Raw genomic sequence first — 15,792 nt, forward strand, 5'->3', positions numbered from 1 at the left:
CCTGTAAGACAAAAAGGTGCTTCCCACATCCACTGAGTTCTTTGGTAGATTCTTTGTCTCTAGAGGATTCTAGGAGCCTCTATAATTTGTTGTGTTTTGAACAATTTAAATTATTAGAGAGTAAAACTTCAACTGTAGGGTTGTAAGTAAGTGAGCACACTACACACTAGTTCAGAACCCAAAGCCAGCCTCTTTCCATGATAACTTGCTCCTAAAAGATTGTTTCACATGAAAAAGAAATCCTCCATACTCACAAATGTGCCTTGTTGGGGAAAACATTAGGCATGTTTTGATTTCACTCTCTGCTTTGGCATATATTTATAGACTTTTAGGTATCCCAGAAGGAAAAACATTCAGCCAGAACATAGCTAATGCCTTTTTCCAAGTCCCTGGAAAGTCTGTGCCTTCAAACACTCTCCTGGCTTCCATGTTAGAACTGCCCAAACTATATACCTATGTTTGGGCAGATCATAGAAAAAAAGTCCAAGGCCTAATGTGGTGGTGATTTATAGATGCTATATTTTCCTGACTATATCATGTGGGTCTTGTTCCTGAAAAAAAAAAAATTAGGTATATAAAGTTTGTGACTGTGATGAGACATTTCTGGTACTATAACTAAATACTGGAGAAACCAACTTAAAGAGAAAACATTTATTTTTCTCAGGGCTTCAGAGTGTTCATTACCCAGTCATAGGACTCCATTCTTTTTTTTTTAAATAAATTATTTATTTATTCACTTTACATCCTCATAATAGCCCCATCCCTCCTGACCTCCCAGTCCCACGCTCACTCCCTCTCTCCCCCCACCCCAATTCCTCAGAAAAGGGTTCCATTCTTTCTGGGCCATTCTGTGGTGGGGAACATGTGGGCAGACAGAAAACAGAAAAAAGGAAGGAGGACAGGGGTCACTCTAATGACCTGCATTCTCTCAAAAACCTTTCTTCCTTAAATATCCATAACCTTGCAGTATCTACATAAGCTATGGCTCCATGATAGATTACTCTTTTGATGATGTTAGAGCCGTTATGAGCAAATTCCCTGCTGAAGGCTTCCTCTTTTTATACTGTAATATTAGGGATCAAATAAGCAACAGGTGATCTTTAATAACAACTACATAGCGTATATAAGTTGAGTATACAGCCCAAAAGACATGCTGGAGTGATACTATTGTTCTTACCCTTAGGGCCTCTACTGTTCTTATCAGTATGTAAAATATAACTATATTTGATTGACTTGCTTTGAACATTCCAGGTAAAACACTTGGAAAGCTCACGTGTCATGGCGGTTGTCATCCAGGAGGAACTTGTGTCAGCAGTGGAGCTTATGGAGTTCCCTTTGATGAGTGCACATCAAAGATGTCAAGCCCTGTAGGGATCATACTCAGAATTCTCCTCGCTGCTGCCAGGCCTTGTTATGCTTTCTGCTACCATGATTTTGTATTTAACATAGTGTTTTTTACTTTGTGGGAGACTCCTCCCCATCTCTGGGCAATTTATTTGTAGTACATAATCAGGGTGATGACTTTCCTAGGACAATGCTATTTAGATGGATTAAATAATCAGATGAAGTTTCTGTGAATAGTTTAAAGACATGAGTGGCTAGGGCTTCTAATGAGGGATACAGAGAAGATAGCTCTGGATAAAACTAAAAATATCCTTTTTTTTTCCCCAGTTGGATCTGAAACTTCCTGGGGATAAGGGATAAGAACAGGAAAGTCTCAGGCATGGCTAGCCCACGAGTCTTGTCTGTGAGAGACAAGCCAATGATCAAAGAAAACAATTGTTTCTGTAACTAGAGTTAGGTCTGAGTTTCTGGTTAGGTCCAGATATGTAGCTTACAGATCTAGGTATAGGTTTTTGGTATGCACCTAAAACACAAGAAGAAGAAGAAGAAGAAGAAGAAGAAGAAGAAGAAGAAGAAGAAGAAGAAGAAGAAGAAGAAGAAGAAGAAGAACAACAACAACAACAACAACAACAACAACAACAACAACAACAACAACAACACAACATCAATAACAGTAACAAAAACTGAATTGTAAGAGAAAAATGACCCTATTGAGAGTGAAAGAAACGAAGATAGATGCAGCACTAGGGAACTCAGTGAGGTCTTCAAGAATAAAACAAAACCAAAATTCTGCCACATTGTCTACAAACTGTAGTCAGCCAACACAAGAAAGCTGGTTGAAATATACCTTGCTTGTATAAACTCTGTTAATTAATAATAAAATAATTATTGCCTGGGATAAAGATGTAAAAATGGGAAAGCTAGGAGGGAAATGTATAACCATATGTGGGCTTCTGAGAAAATTTCTTTATCGAAAAATGTGTCTTGTGATTTTGAGGTGATTATTTTTTCTGTGTACGAACTTTTGTTCCGAGTAGTATATAAGAGATAAAATAAAGGGTATCAAGTCTCTTCTTGGTAACCTGCTGTCCTTCCTCTGAGTGCCAGAGACTTGATACCCTATGAACATATACAGGGGGAGGTAATCCCCCTCAGTCACAGTCATAGGGGAGGGGAATAAGGGGAAAATGGGAAGGAGGGAAGAATGGGAGGATACAAGGGATGGGATAACCATTGAGATGTAACAAGAATAAATTAATAAAGTAAAAAAAAAGAAGAAGAAGAAAATTTCAAAAAAAAAGAGATAAAATAAAAATAAAATCAGAGAGAGAGAGAAAGAATGAGGAAAATATGATCTTGCTTCAACCATAATATATTTGAGTGTCTTCTTACCACTCTACTTTTCCTTCTTGGAACCCTGAGCTGCTGGAGCTGGACTCTGGCAGCATCACAGGAGAAGCATTCAGTGATTGCACAGATAGACAGACAGACACACACATGCGCGCTCGCACCACCATACCACCACCACCACCAAACACCCTGAGGTCTAGTGTGTGTCTAAATGAAAGAAGAAAACTAGGAAAGACTGTATATGTTTTCTTCTTGTAAGAGTCTGCCAGTTTCTCCTATAGATTCATGGAAATTAAATAGTTCACAACTGTCATTTATCTCTGCGTTGATTTTTTTCCTCCAGTGTATGAAAAAGAAACTTTGATTTCTATGCTGTCAAAAATAAAATCTGAACAAGTTGCAGAACTTCAGAAGGGTTGTTTTGTATGTACAAAGAAGTTTGGGAACCAGGAGGTGCCAAACCACAGTAGTCGATAGCTCTGCTCTCAGCAGTGAGAGCATCATTTACAGAGCAGAAAGGAAGGAGGATTTTGATCTTTTTCGTGTGATTAAGTGCTATACATTAACATGTTTTTTTTTTCAGGGCAATTACCACTTTTTAGGCAGATCTGCCTACAAGAGATTGGTTTGGTATCTGAATTGTGCTGACTAGGGTTTAAGAACCACTAATTGCATGTATTTAAGATTAGAATTAGCATTTGGGGGAATCAGGAAAGTGACTTTACTTTTTTTTTTTACCTTATTGTGTAAGGATGGTGATGGGTCTTGGGGGTAGATCTAAGTGATGGCTTCCATTTTAATGATTTTTTTCAATGAGGCATCCTCTTGATGCCCTGTGTCTTAAAGTTTTCAGTGTTTGAATTGTGACTGTGCATTGCTTTTATGTTATAAGAGTAGGTCTTTTGGGGTCAAAGACAGTTCACTTCTCTGGGTATTTTTTAATTGCAAATAGTCTTTGAAATATATACCTTAAATAGCTGTATATTTAAGGTATAAGACCTGGTAAAAGACCTGGTAGGTACGAGGCAAATGTGGGCCTTCTTGATTAGTGATTACTGCACTGTATTTTCACACCCTGGGCAGGGATCCTGTTCATGTGAAGCCTAAAGAAAGAGACAGTGAGTGAGACAGGAAATGCCACTTCTGGGCTCAGTGCTGTTAAGTTCTGCTGTTGAGGTCACCTCCTTTAACTCTACAGTTCTTTTCTCATTGGAGAGATGAAGACAGTGTGATGAAGCCACGTCTTGATGGAGAGAAAGGAACTAGGAAGTGTTTTCCAGTGTACTTATGAATAGTGCACTGGGGACAACACTGCCATCCCTTGTAGGGAGTGGGGAAAACACTGAAGCCAGTCACTAAAGAAAGGCAAGGTGGTGTATCTTCATTGTGGTTTCAGAGAGTGATAAGGCTGATTCAGTGCAAACAAGCCCAGGATTGCCTAATTTGCGTATCTATTTAGCAAGCTCAGAATGGAAGAGCTATATTTGTTTATATGGTATATACCCAGTTTTATTAAGATAGATGATAATGATCTACAGTTGAGAGCCCAGATAAGAGAAGTAGTAGTTGTGGTGTGGTCCATGATGTTGAAAGAGGACCACTTGATTTCACCCAGGGCACAAAACTTCATCACCATGGCACACATAAGCAGCTTGCATTATAGAGACCAAAGGAGGTGAACTTAGTAAGTTTCTAGGCTCACCCTCTGGGATGAGGAGTGGTGTGTTCCTTGCTAATGGCCTTTAAACAATAGCATTTTCTGACCTTTACTGAGGTCAATTTTCTTAGATTGTTCTGGGCCCTATGGACCTGTATTTCATACAGACTGACTATTGACTTTCTAACCAAATGGTATCTGGCCTCCAACACTCACAGGGCATCATGGACTGCTTACAAATTGATGTTTCAAGCCACTTGTGACATTGCAGGCGCCTGTAAGGTAAAAGGTAACAAGCAGTAAATAGCACAATCAAGCATCATCCTGCCTCACAAAATAAAGACTTTCTGAGTCAATTCAAAGATTAGCAGAGAGACTCATTTCAAATTGGAGTCAGCCTGGGGTAAAAGTACAAGACCAGCAGTAGCATCAATATTTTCTCAGTTTATATAGGACTTTGCTGAGTTTTATTTTATACCATGTCATATGAAGTATCTTATAAAGTATTTGAAATACGAACATAGCCATTTTAACTGATAATTTAAAATTTTTGTATTTTAAAATAAAATGAGATCAAATAAAAGTATTTAGTTATATATCTTATAAAAATACTTCTTAAAGTTCCTAATTTCTATAAATCTAAGAGACAAAGTACAAGTTGTACTAACTGCATATTTTGCTTCAGCCCCTTTGGATTTCTTTATAAATATTTAAGGTGACTGCCTAAGCATGAGGTGAACAAGGACAACAAAAATAGCCATGACAAAGTGGACCAGGGAAAGCCATTGGGGCTTCAACCCTATGCAAAGAGCTACCGGCAACTAAGGAACTCTGAAAGTGGGCGAAATAGTCGTCTTCCAGGAAGAGAACACTAATTGGTTATCTCATATCAAACGGTCAGTTCTGAAAACATACACATAAGTAACATTATATAGTCTGAGCAGGTTATTACACAGGCACATGCACACATTCATATATGTATGTAACAACAGTTAATGATAAAAGAAGTCATGAATTTAAAATAAAGAGGAGTGTATATTGGATGGGGGGGGTAAAGGGAGAAGTGATGCAAAAATACTTTCATTCTCTCAAAATACGGGAAAAGTGAAAAAATTTCCATTATGATTTATTTGAAGACTGATTATTCCTCAAACCAGAATAGGAAGAAGGATTTTATCTGTGTTATTTTTCTCTGACATCTTTACTGAATAGCATATAAGAGGCACTTCAAACCACTTGTTTGATCTTCATATGGTCAAGCAAAACACTGGGCATGTTAAGAACCTTTGTAGAGGCATGGATTTGAATATATATATATATATATATATATATATATATATATATATATATATATATATATATATATTAGTTGTTAGTCTCTAATGGCTGAGTGTATGAACATTTAATGATGAGGTCATAACATTTTCCTGGTTTTAAAATTTCTTATAACAAGAAGAATAAAAGCCTGCCTTTTTTTTTTTTTAAATCTGTTTCAAGTTGGCTAAGGGCTTCAGTAGTTTTTGATTAGGATGGACACAAATTCTCTCAGAAGGGCTAATGTAATACTCTGCACACTTTGATATCATCTGGAGGAGGATATACACTCTTTAACTCCTGGAGGGTGCAAAGGCTTTCTTTCAGTACATTCATTTACTCACTCAGCTCCTGAGTACTTGTGCCACCCCAGGTCTGGTTATCTCTTTGGGGTACCCATGAGTGGAAGGAGTGAAGCTTAGCTTGGGCAGGTGGGGTGCAAGCAGGATGTTGGTCAGCATGAGTCAGAGGAAACAGTCTTCTCTGGAGACAGTTTTCAGTGAAACAGCTCTCTTTGTTGGGGGAAACAAAGGCTATATAAACTGTAGAGAGTGAGTAGGGGTCTTTGGGGTGAGTGTGCACCATTGGGTGGGGCCAAGGTGCTGAGACTGCTTCCTTTGCCTGAAGAGGAATTCCAGGTATTTGCTGGGCATACCCTTATAAGGAGAGAGGAAGTTTAACCTAGAGCCTGGCCACGATGCTACATGACCACCTCAATGTTAGCAGACGTGAGAATCATAAGGCTTTGTGTGCTGGGACATGGAGGCCAAGGGCAGGAAGGGAACAGTGCTACTTCTTCTGGTCTCAAGATGAGATTTTCTGTGTTTGTACACATTTGGACCTCACTCTTGCTCTGGATCAGCTCCCAAAATCACAAGGTTTATCGGCCCCATGTGCTGGAGATGCCACCGAATACCTGTTTTCTCTTTAATCTAAAGCACTCATCAAGATGATAGGTAACAAAAGAGGGAGTCTGTATGTTACAGGAAAAGTATAGAGACCAATAGCAAAGGAGAAATAAGGGCACAAAACTAGAGCCTGGTGCTAGACAAACTCTGGGCCCTATCTATGGATAGCACCTGATCTAGTTTATGTGAGGGTGAGCCATGCTGTCACTGTGAACCTTGTTTTAACCAAGGAAGCCCTACTGCTTTGCTCTCAAGTAGAAGCCTGTGCAAAACACTCACTAACTTTCAGAAGGCAAAAGGAGTTAGGGCCAAGAACTGCCATTGCTTGATATAAGCTTCTGGGGTCCAGGAGTTATGAAAGGGAGACAGTCCTTGTATCTTTGAAGGATGTGGAGAATCTGTCCCTGAGGCAACATTGGGGCACAAAGGGGTTACTTTGTTTTCTCAAATTTAAACTGTAAATGGGTAGTGGGCATAAAGATTTATGTCTCTGTATCGAGGATTCTGATTTTTCTTATTTTTGTTTCACGTTATTTTACTTGTTTGTGTGTTCAACCAGAGATTCTCAGTGTGTGGCCAACCCCGGAGTGCATGTTTGGACTCACAGCTTTCTCACCATTATACAGAGTCAGAAATGTTAGCCTCATCTGTAAATCTTGAGGTATTAAAAATTGCTTTTTTAGATCTTTTTTTTTTTTTTAGTCACTTAGTAGAATTCCCTTTCATTCTTTTTATGGTAGGTAAGAATTATTCCTAAGCTCTTTTCCCAATTGGCTGCTGGTGACATTAGAACGTTTCCAGTCTTTTGGCATTATACACAATGCTCCAGTGAGCATTTCTTTCACAGATGAGCATGTCTGAGAAGTAGTCACTCAGATGAATGCAACCTATATTTGCTATGTTTACAAAGTGGTTTTCTGTAAAGGTTGTGATAATTTAAAATATTACCAGCAAGGCATAAGAGCATCTGTGCATCCCGATACCCACCACATAGTATGCTAGCAGTGTTCAGGTCATGCCTAATCTGGGAATTAAAATGAATCTCATAACTTCAGAACATTGATTTCTTTAACTTATTTTTAGTTCTAAATTTTGTTTGCAGAATTTAGTGCAAAAAAATGTCTTGTGAGCAAAACATTCTTTCTTCAAATTATGGGAATTAGCTGGTAACATTTGTAAGTGGCTATTTGAAAATTTTAATAGACTGATAAATTAGAGTCTTCAACAAAATTTAGTAAGATGCAGCACATTTAAGAAATAAATATATCCTGGTTTTGTGACCCTTACTTCCCATGTTCTATGTGGGAAGGATTGTAAGCTTTGTCACAGGTGAAAGCAGTCTTGGCGGGCTTTGCCCTTGGACACACCATGGATACTCCCTGAGATTAACCTTGAGATAGACTGGGTGGAGCCATCCTGGGCCTGGAATTTAGGAAGGACCTGGGGACTCCACCTGGACTATTGTGTTTCTAATGGGAGAGGGAGGCTGTCCCTTGCTTGTGACAGACAGGCAGGCAAAGAGGACAGAGAAGAGCAACAGGCTTGAGCGCATGTGGATCGGAGGAGGATCAGTGAACAGGCTGGACCAGCGCACAGGCCAGAGACACCTAGGGACCTGTTTTGTGGAATGGATACCGGAAGGTTCACTCTTTTTTCCCTTTAACCTTTTTTCCCTCATGTGTAAGCTAGTTGGGTTGTATAATAAAGTTTGATTGTTAAGAAACAGAGCCAACAGTTCTATATTAAAATAAAGCTGTCTTTGAGACATAGAAATAATCCCCAAAATATTAGAAAATAAGTATCATTTTCTCAGGCACAAATAAAAGGCATGAGTGAGAACCATGTTTCTACCTCATCAGGACCCTACTTACTGCCCCAGGAGCAGATAATGATAACCTCATGTCTGAAAAAAAGTAACTGCTCGCTAAACAAATCAAAACAAAATCAAAAGACTCGTCACAACACTGCCTACTGTTTCTACATTGCTATAAACCGACTTCACAGGCATGGGCAAATCTTCTGCATTTCCTGTGTCCCAATTTCCTTTCTTTCGTTCACTTAATTATTTTCACTTTGAGCTTTCTGAGACAGTCTGTGCTTATTACCTTTTTGGTCAGCTTGACACAATCTGGAGTTGTCTGAGAAACCTCAGTTAAGAAAATGTCCTGGTCGCACTGGCTGTAAGAAAACCTGGGGAGTATTTACTGGATTAATGACTGATGTGGGCTGGAGTATATAAGAAAAAAAAAACAAACCGAGCATGTCAGGAGGAGCAAGCCATTAATCAGCAACCCCCTCTGTGGCCCCCTCTGTTTTAGTTCCTGCCTTCACGTCCCTGCCTTCAAGTTCCTGCCTTGAATTCATGCCTTGGCTTCACTCTAAGATGGAGTAGACAGTATAAGCTGAAAAAAGCACTTTCCTCCCTGAGTTGTTTTTGGTGATGGTGTTTTATCACATCAACAGAAAGCAAAATAAGACAGTCTTAACATAGGGCCCAGCCTGGCTTCAAACTTGTGAGTCTTTGACCTCAACCTTCAAAGTGCTGGAATTACAGTGTTTGCCACCACAGCTGCCAAACTGCTGGATTATTGTAACCATAGGAAGCTGGTGGATAAAAACTGCAAAGATGGCTTTTTTTTTGTTACAATAGCACAATGAATTAATAAAAGAATCCAATAAATAAATAGATAATGCCAGCTCCTTGATTATGCAAACATGTATATACCTATCACTGGCTGTGTCTGTGGTATATTTTTTTTCATGAAGAAACATAGAGCACGAGTTAGATTCAGTTCATTGATAAATAAACATATCCTAATGTACACAATTCTCATGGTCTTCAAATACATCCGGTTGCTTTAGAATTCATATGCGAAGATAAGAGAGAAGTGAAGTATACTAGCAGCAAGCTGAACTTACAAACGTGTGAAATAAGTACCAAAAATGGCAAAAAAAAGTAAGCACCTGCAAGGTACTTTGTTTTCTTAGAACACTGTTAAGAAAAATTGTACTGTGCAGCCACGCCCTCATCAAATGACTCAAGACATGTTCACTATTATTATTTTGATAGGGTCTTGATATGTATCCCAGGCTGGCCTTGAACTATTGCAATCTTCCTGCCTCAGCCTCCCAAGGTCTGAAGCCATAGACATGTGCCCAGCTAATACTAATATCTTGCTGTATGTTGGCTCCTAATCTGCTAGAGAGAAATAGAGAGCAGGGAAGATAATTCACTTTGAAAGTTTAATAAACAAGAAGTTTAGAAAAAGCCTTGTTTTTCTTTCCCCTTAGCAGTTATGTTTAATATATGTGGTGAAAATAAAATATGTCTTTTAACCTAGGAGTCCTGTATCTTTTAATTCAGCCACATGTACATTGGTAATGCTAAACTAGTGGTGCTAATGCTAAGTCTTATTCCCCTGTAGGAAATGACATTGAGATCATATTTGATATCAATAGTCTTTCATGTGCCATCTCTGAGAAATATTTCTTATATTTTTAATATGACTTAATATATCTAGTTCTGTCTGTCACATTATTATTCAAAGCATTTGAAAGAGCTTCTATTCAAAAGATGTGTGAGATCCCTGGAGTGACTTGTGCTTGTGTAGCAGGATCTCAGTGGGAAATTAGCAATGCTCCAGGGTTTGGAGATAGCCGAAAGTTTTCTATAGTCATTTTACTACACATTTTATTATCTTTATAATGATAATGTTTAATGGATAAAGAACAAGATATATTTTAATGTGCTAATGTCTTTATCATAGCTGTATATTTCGATAAACAACATAAAGGATTCAGATAGTAAGTTGATAATAAAAGTGTTTCTTCCATGAAGATAATATAATGTTGTCAGGCATGGTAGCACATCCCTTTAATCTCAGCACTCAGGAGGTAGTGGTAGCCAGATCTCTGTGAGTTCGAGGCCATCCCAGTACACAAACTTAGTCCAGAACTGCTAGGGCTTTTTTACACACACACAAAAAAACATGTTTCATAAAAAGCATAGGTAGATAAAGAGATGATAGATAGATGATAGATAGATAGATAGATAGATAGATAGATAGATAAAAATGTGAACACTGAATGCAGTGAAGTAAATGTGTGATTGTGTCTAGTCTGTTTGTCTCAATGTATTAGTGTGTGTATGTTTGTTCTTTGTGTGAATTTCTTTTTCTGTTTTCTCTCTCTCTCTCTCTCTCTCTCTCTCTCTCTCTCTCTCTCTCTCTCTGTGTGTGTGTGTGTGTGTGTGTGTGTGTGTGTGTGTGTGTGTGTATGGTGTTTCTGTGCGTGGCAGGAGTTCATTGTAAAGTAAGGACATAAGTTACTTTTGTAGAGAAAAATTACTAAATCACAAAAATCTTTAGAGGGAATATAGGAGGTAAAGTTATTACTATCAGAAGTCTGCTAAACTAAGGAAGAAAAAAATCCAAATCCACAAATCTCACTCCAGTGAGAACAAACTGCTGTACAATTTATGTAAAACGCTATCTAGTTTAATTTACCTCTCACCAGGTTGGCTAATTCCCCAAGGCTACTTATTTATCAGAGCATCAAGGTTCGGTGAGGATACGTTCAGGTCAACATTGAAGAGGGGAACTGGTGTCACTGAGCCAATGTATAACATCTGTTTCTACCCATTTGGATGCCATGGTATTTGATTAAAGAATTATGACTTAGTTGGCTGCCCAATGATGTGGATTAGCATCCACGAGCTAGAACATCGTATCCATTTAACTATTATGAGCTTCATTTGTAGAAGACACGCCTTTTAAGCATATATGTAAAATAGAAGTGAGTCTACATTTCAGGCCTATTTTCTCATCATAATCTGTTCTTAAAGTATATTGGCTCTAGTTTTATAGTCTTGTTCACGGCAAGCTCTGGGTCTATGACAAGTTATTACCTAGGAGTCAGTGAACCTTGGGAACAGCTATGGGAGTTTCTGCTTCCCATGGTTATTCCTTACCTTCCATGCCTTTGGAAGCTACATGAGTGGTGATGTTTTTCCATACACAGACCTGGTCTGATAAACAATCACTGTGCCCTGGTAAGTAAAATCCATTATAGCGGTTCACCTATTTTCTTCTTATTCTTCTGGCCTAGGGAAATCCTAGGCCATGAGATCCAAGTTGAAGGTCAAGGCAGGTCTACTAGTATATATTTAGGTGGAGCGTTTTCAGGAAAACTCACTTATGAAGGTCACATATGAACTGGGCACCTGCCAACACTTGGTCTCCTTCAGAAGAGGTTACCTTGTTAGGCTGTTGTTGATGCTACATTTGAATGGCTTATTCAAATAACTTTCAGATCATAAAAGATACTCTAAGCTTTAGGTATTTACTTAAGCTAGCTATTCCATGCTTTACTGGAATGCAGAAGTTAGGCAAAAGATGCCTGTTCAGAGAATATTTGCTTTCAAAGTTTAGGGACATCTGGTATACATTTTCCACCAAGATTGCAAGAGTCATTATTCAGCATCACAATCTGGCATAGATATTTCAAGAACATGGCATCTGTGGTCTAGTCATACCAGGCACAGCAGAGAGTCCTCTTTTGTGTGGGACCCATTCAAAATTGCCCACCCTTGGGTCATTCACTAGATGGCTTGCAATAGCACGTCTAAATGTGTTATTTATCTTGAAAAGCCCAAAGAATTTTAGCAAGTATTTTATCTCCTACTTTTGAGTCAGTGTTTGGAAGACAAAGATTTTTCTAGAAGTTTCAGCTAAAGGTCCAGTAAACCATTTCACACTCTTTCCGTTCAACATTTATTCCCAGCAGTGTTCTGGAAACAACTGAAGCTGATGTTCTCTTGTTTCTCAGACCTTAGTTCTTCCCCTAAGCCAGTGGGTCACAACCTGTGTGTCTGGATCCCCTGGGGTCGAATGCCAGATATCCTGCATATCAGATGTTTACATTACAATTCAAAAAAAGTAGTAAAATTGCAGTTATGAAGTAGCTATGAAGTAACTTTATGATGGGGGTCACCACAACACGAGAAACTGTATTAAAGGGCCGCAACATTTGAAAAGTTGAGAGCCACTACCCTAAGCTTTTTTGATACCATGGTTAGTTGGTGAAACTGCATTCAGTGTTTATGCCCATGCTATCTGGGAATGAAGGAGAACTAATGGCCCCTTCCTACTCTGTACCTACTTGAGGATGGGTGATGCTAGATTTCTGCTCACGTGGATGATTTTGAGTCACAGTGATAAATCTACAAAAGCTCAGCAGCACTGTATCCTTTTTTACTGTGGGTGATCGACACTGTAAGATGGAACCTTGTGGAAATCTACTGAGGTTTCATGTTTTACAATTCCCAGTTATGAAATTTGGCCAATGGGAGACTGAGCTGAAGAACAAACTGTTCTGTCCCTTCCTAGCTGGGTTGTGCTGGTGCACATACTATACAGCTCAGAAGGCTCAACTGCTGTGCGTTGGCCAAATAGGTCCTTTGCCCTCTTTTCATGTGTTACGTTGTCAGTGCCTCCCTGTGGCTTCTAGGGATCACTTCCTAAATTAACTGTGTGCATGAATGAGGCTTTGCTTCATAGTCTAACGCAGGGAAAGTGAAATTTCTTAGCAGGTCTTGAACTTCTGAGCTGTCACCTTGACGTAAGTGGTTGGCGCCATTTGTCTCCTGGGTTCTGGCATGTATCTTATAAGGCATTTGGACTCCTGCTAACCCTTTCATCATGTTCTCTGAGCAGGCTCCTGTCTCTACAGCAGATCAGGATGGGGCTTTTGTCATTGTGGGGGTAGTTAAGGTTCCTTTGCGTTAACTGGAGGGTTCTGTGGCTCAGTTATGCAGAGCTGTCAGAACCCTACTGCAAGATGCTGGATGTGTGCAGCTGTTGCTGTCAGATGGGAGCAAATAACTTCTGGGATTTTCAGATAGTTGGAATAGAAATGGAAAAAAGTAGAGTGGAAACGCATACCAGGTGCCTGGAGCTGTAGTGATTTGCTCCAGGAAAGAGCTTCCATCTGGAACACAGCTTGGGCTCAATTCACCACCTGATTAAGGTTATGCTAATCCAATATTATTTCCAAGAGTCTTTTAGCCTCAGAGGCAGATCATGTTAAACAGTGATTTTAGGAATAATCACAATAGCCCTTCCTCCAACTTTGGTGACTCTACAGAAAGAATTTGATATGGTGATGATATCATCAATATAGAAAGGGTGGTCTTGGAAGTAGGATTTTTTGCACTCCACGTTACACTTACAATAAGAAAGCTTGTGCCTTGAGAACCCCCTTGAAGCTGAATATGTACAGCTCTGATGAATTAGAATCTGGAAACCTCTATACAGGACTTTTTACTTTGTGAAGACACCAGGCAGTCTTGTGATGAAAGCACATGGACGTGTCTTTTGCCATTCTAGCTCTTGATTAGTGAAGGTGCTGCACCCAGAGCCACAGCACACTGACCTGCCTCCTTCTAAGCAGTTACCATGTAAGGCATGAGGTGAAGTATCTCAGAGGAGTGGCTGCTCCAGGCTAGTGGATGATCTTACACTTGTGACCATTGCATGCATGGAAGAGGTTGGCCACACAAGCCAAGTCTTTGTTTGTTTCTTGCTTTTTATTTATTTATTTATTTATTTATTTATTGTTTTGGTGGGGTTTGAGTTTTGAGATAGGGTCTTGTTGTGTAGTGCTCTTTGCCCTGGAGCTCGTTATACAGACTGGACTGTCCTTGAATTCACAATGATCCTATTCTCTCTGCCTCTGAAACACTAGGATTAAAGGTGTGTGTTGCCAAGCCTGACTATAGGAGTGATGTCACTTCCTCCTCAAAGTGGTGCAAGAGGTCATTCCTTTAACCTAGGCACAGTTATCCCTCTATAAGAATCAGAGATACACACACACACACACACACACACACACACACACACACACACACACACACGCCCGCACGGTTAAGTTATTTACCATAGAGACTACAACATTACTGCAAAGCATGTTTTTACTATGGCAAAGAATTATGTTCCTGATTACTAGTCATATAAAACCCGCTTTACCAGAGCATGTTACGGTTAAAGAGTTTTATCTTCTAGCACAAGTTAAAGTCTTACTACCACCCCAGACCAACCAAGCTGCAAGAGTAACCCCCATATTTATTTAAGGGCCAGTTTTCTGCACTAAAATTAGCACCCTTTTCTGAGTTTATAAGTGATTTTAATTGCATGGAACAGAATTCAGCCAAGTTCATTCAAGGTATGGATTACATACTGAGATCATCTACATACGTGTATGTATGTATTTTAGGAAGCTTCTACAGTTGTAGGTTTCCATATGGGCTTTCAAGAGGTAGACCTCTCCACTCCCCCTGCTAACCTCCCCTCCCCTTCCTCCCTTCATTTACCCCTTCTGTTCAAACTTCTCTTTTACCCCTTTATAGTTTATAAAACTATATTTTACTTTTCCTTCCTTGGAAGATTTCCTCCTGCCTCCTTGGTCCCTTTAGCTACTGAGCCACTTCTGTGGATATTTTAAATGAAGTAGGCATACCTAAAGCATAGACGCAAACATGAGCATACATAAGAAGAAACACAACCTTTGTCTTTCTGGTTCTAGATTGCTTCACATAGAATGATTGTTTCTACTTCTATCCATTTACCTTCAAATATAGTGTTCTTCATAGTTGAACAATACTTTGTTGCACTCCATTTTCGCTATCCTTACATCGATTGATAGACATCTAGGTTGTTTCTAATTTTTGCTATTAAGAATAGAGCAGCAATGGAAAGGGATGGGCAAAATCTCTGTAGTAAGATATAGAGCAATTTGGGTAAATGCTTATGAGTTGTATAGCTTGATCTTATGGTAAGTCTATTTTCAGCGTCTTGAGGAAACTCCATACTGATTTCATGATGGCTGTACAGTTTGCACTCTCACTGGCAGTGGATGAGTGTTCCTCTTTCCTTGCTTATTCACCAGCATTAGTTATCACTTGTTTTTAAATTGTAGTAGTGCAAAATTGATTAAAAAAAAAACAGTAGGGTATTGGCATAACAGACATATATCCAAGGAACACACAGCTGATTTTTTTTTTTTTACAAAGAAGCCCAAAATGTACACACTGGAGAAAATTCAGGATCTTCACCAAGTCTTACTAATCAAACTAGGTAGTTACATGTAGAACAATAAAAATAAATTCATATCCATAATCCTGCTCAAAACTCAAATCCAAATGAATCAATGACCTCAAAATAA

The sequence above is a fragment of the Acomys minous genome (assembly GCF_964271855.1).
Source record: "Acomys minous genome assembly, chromosome: 13".
Lineage (NCBI taxonomy): Eukaryota > Metazoa > Chordata > Mammalia > Rodentia > Muridae > Acomys > Acomys minous.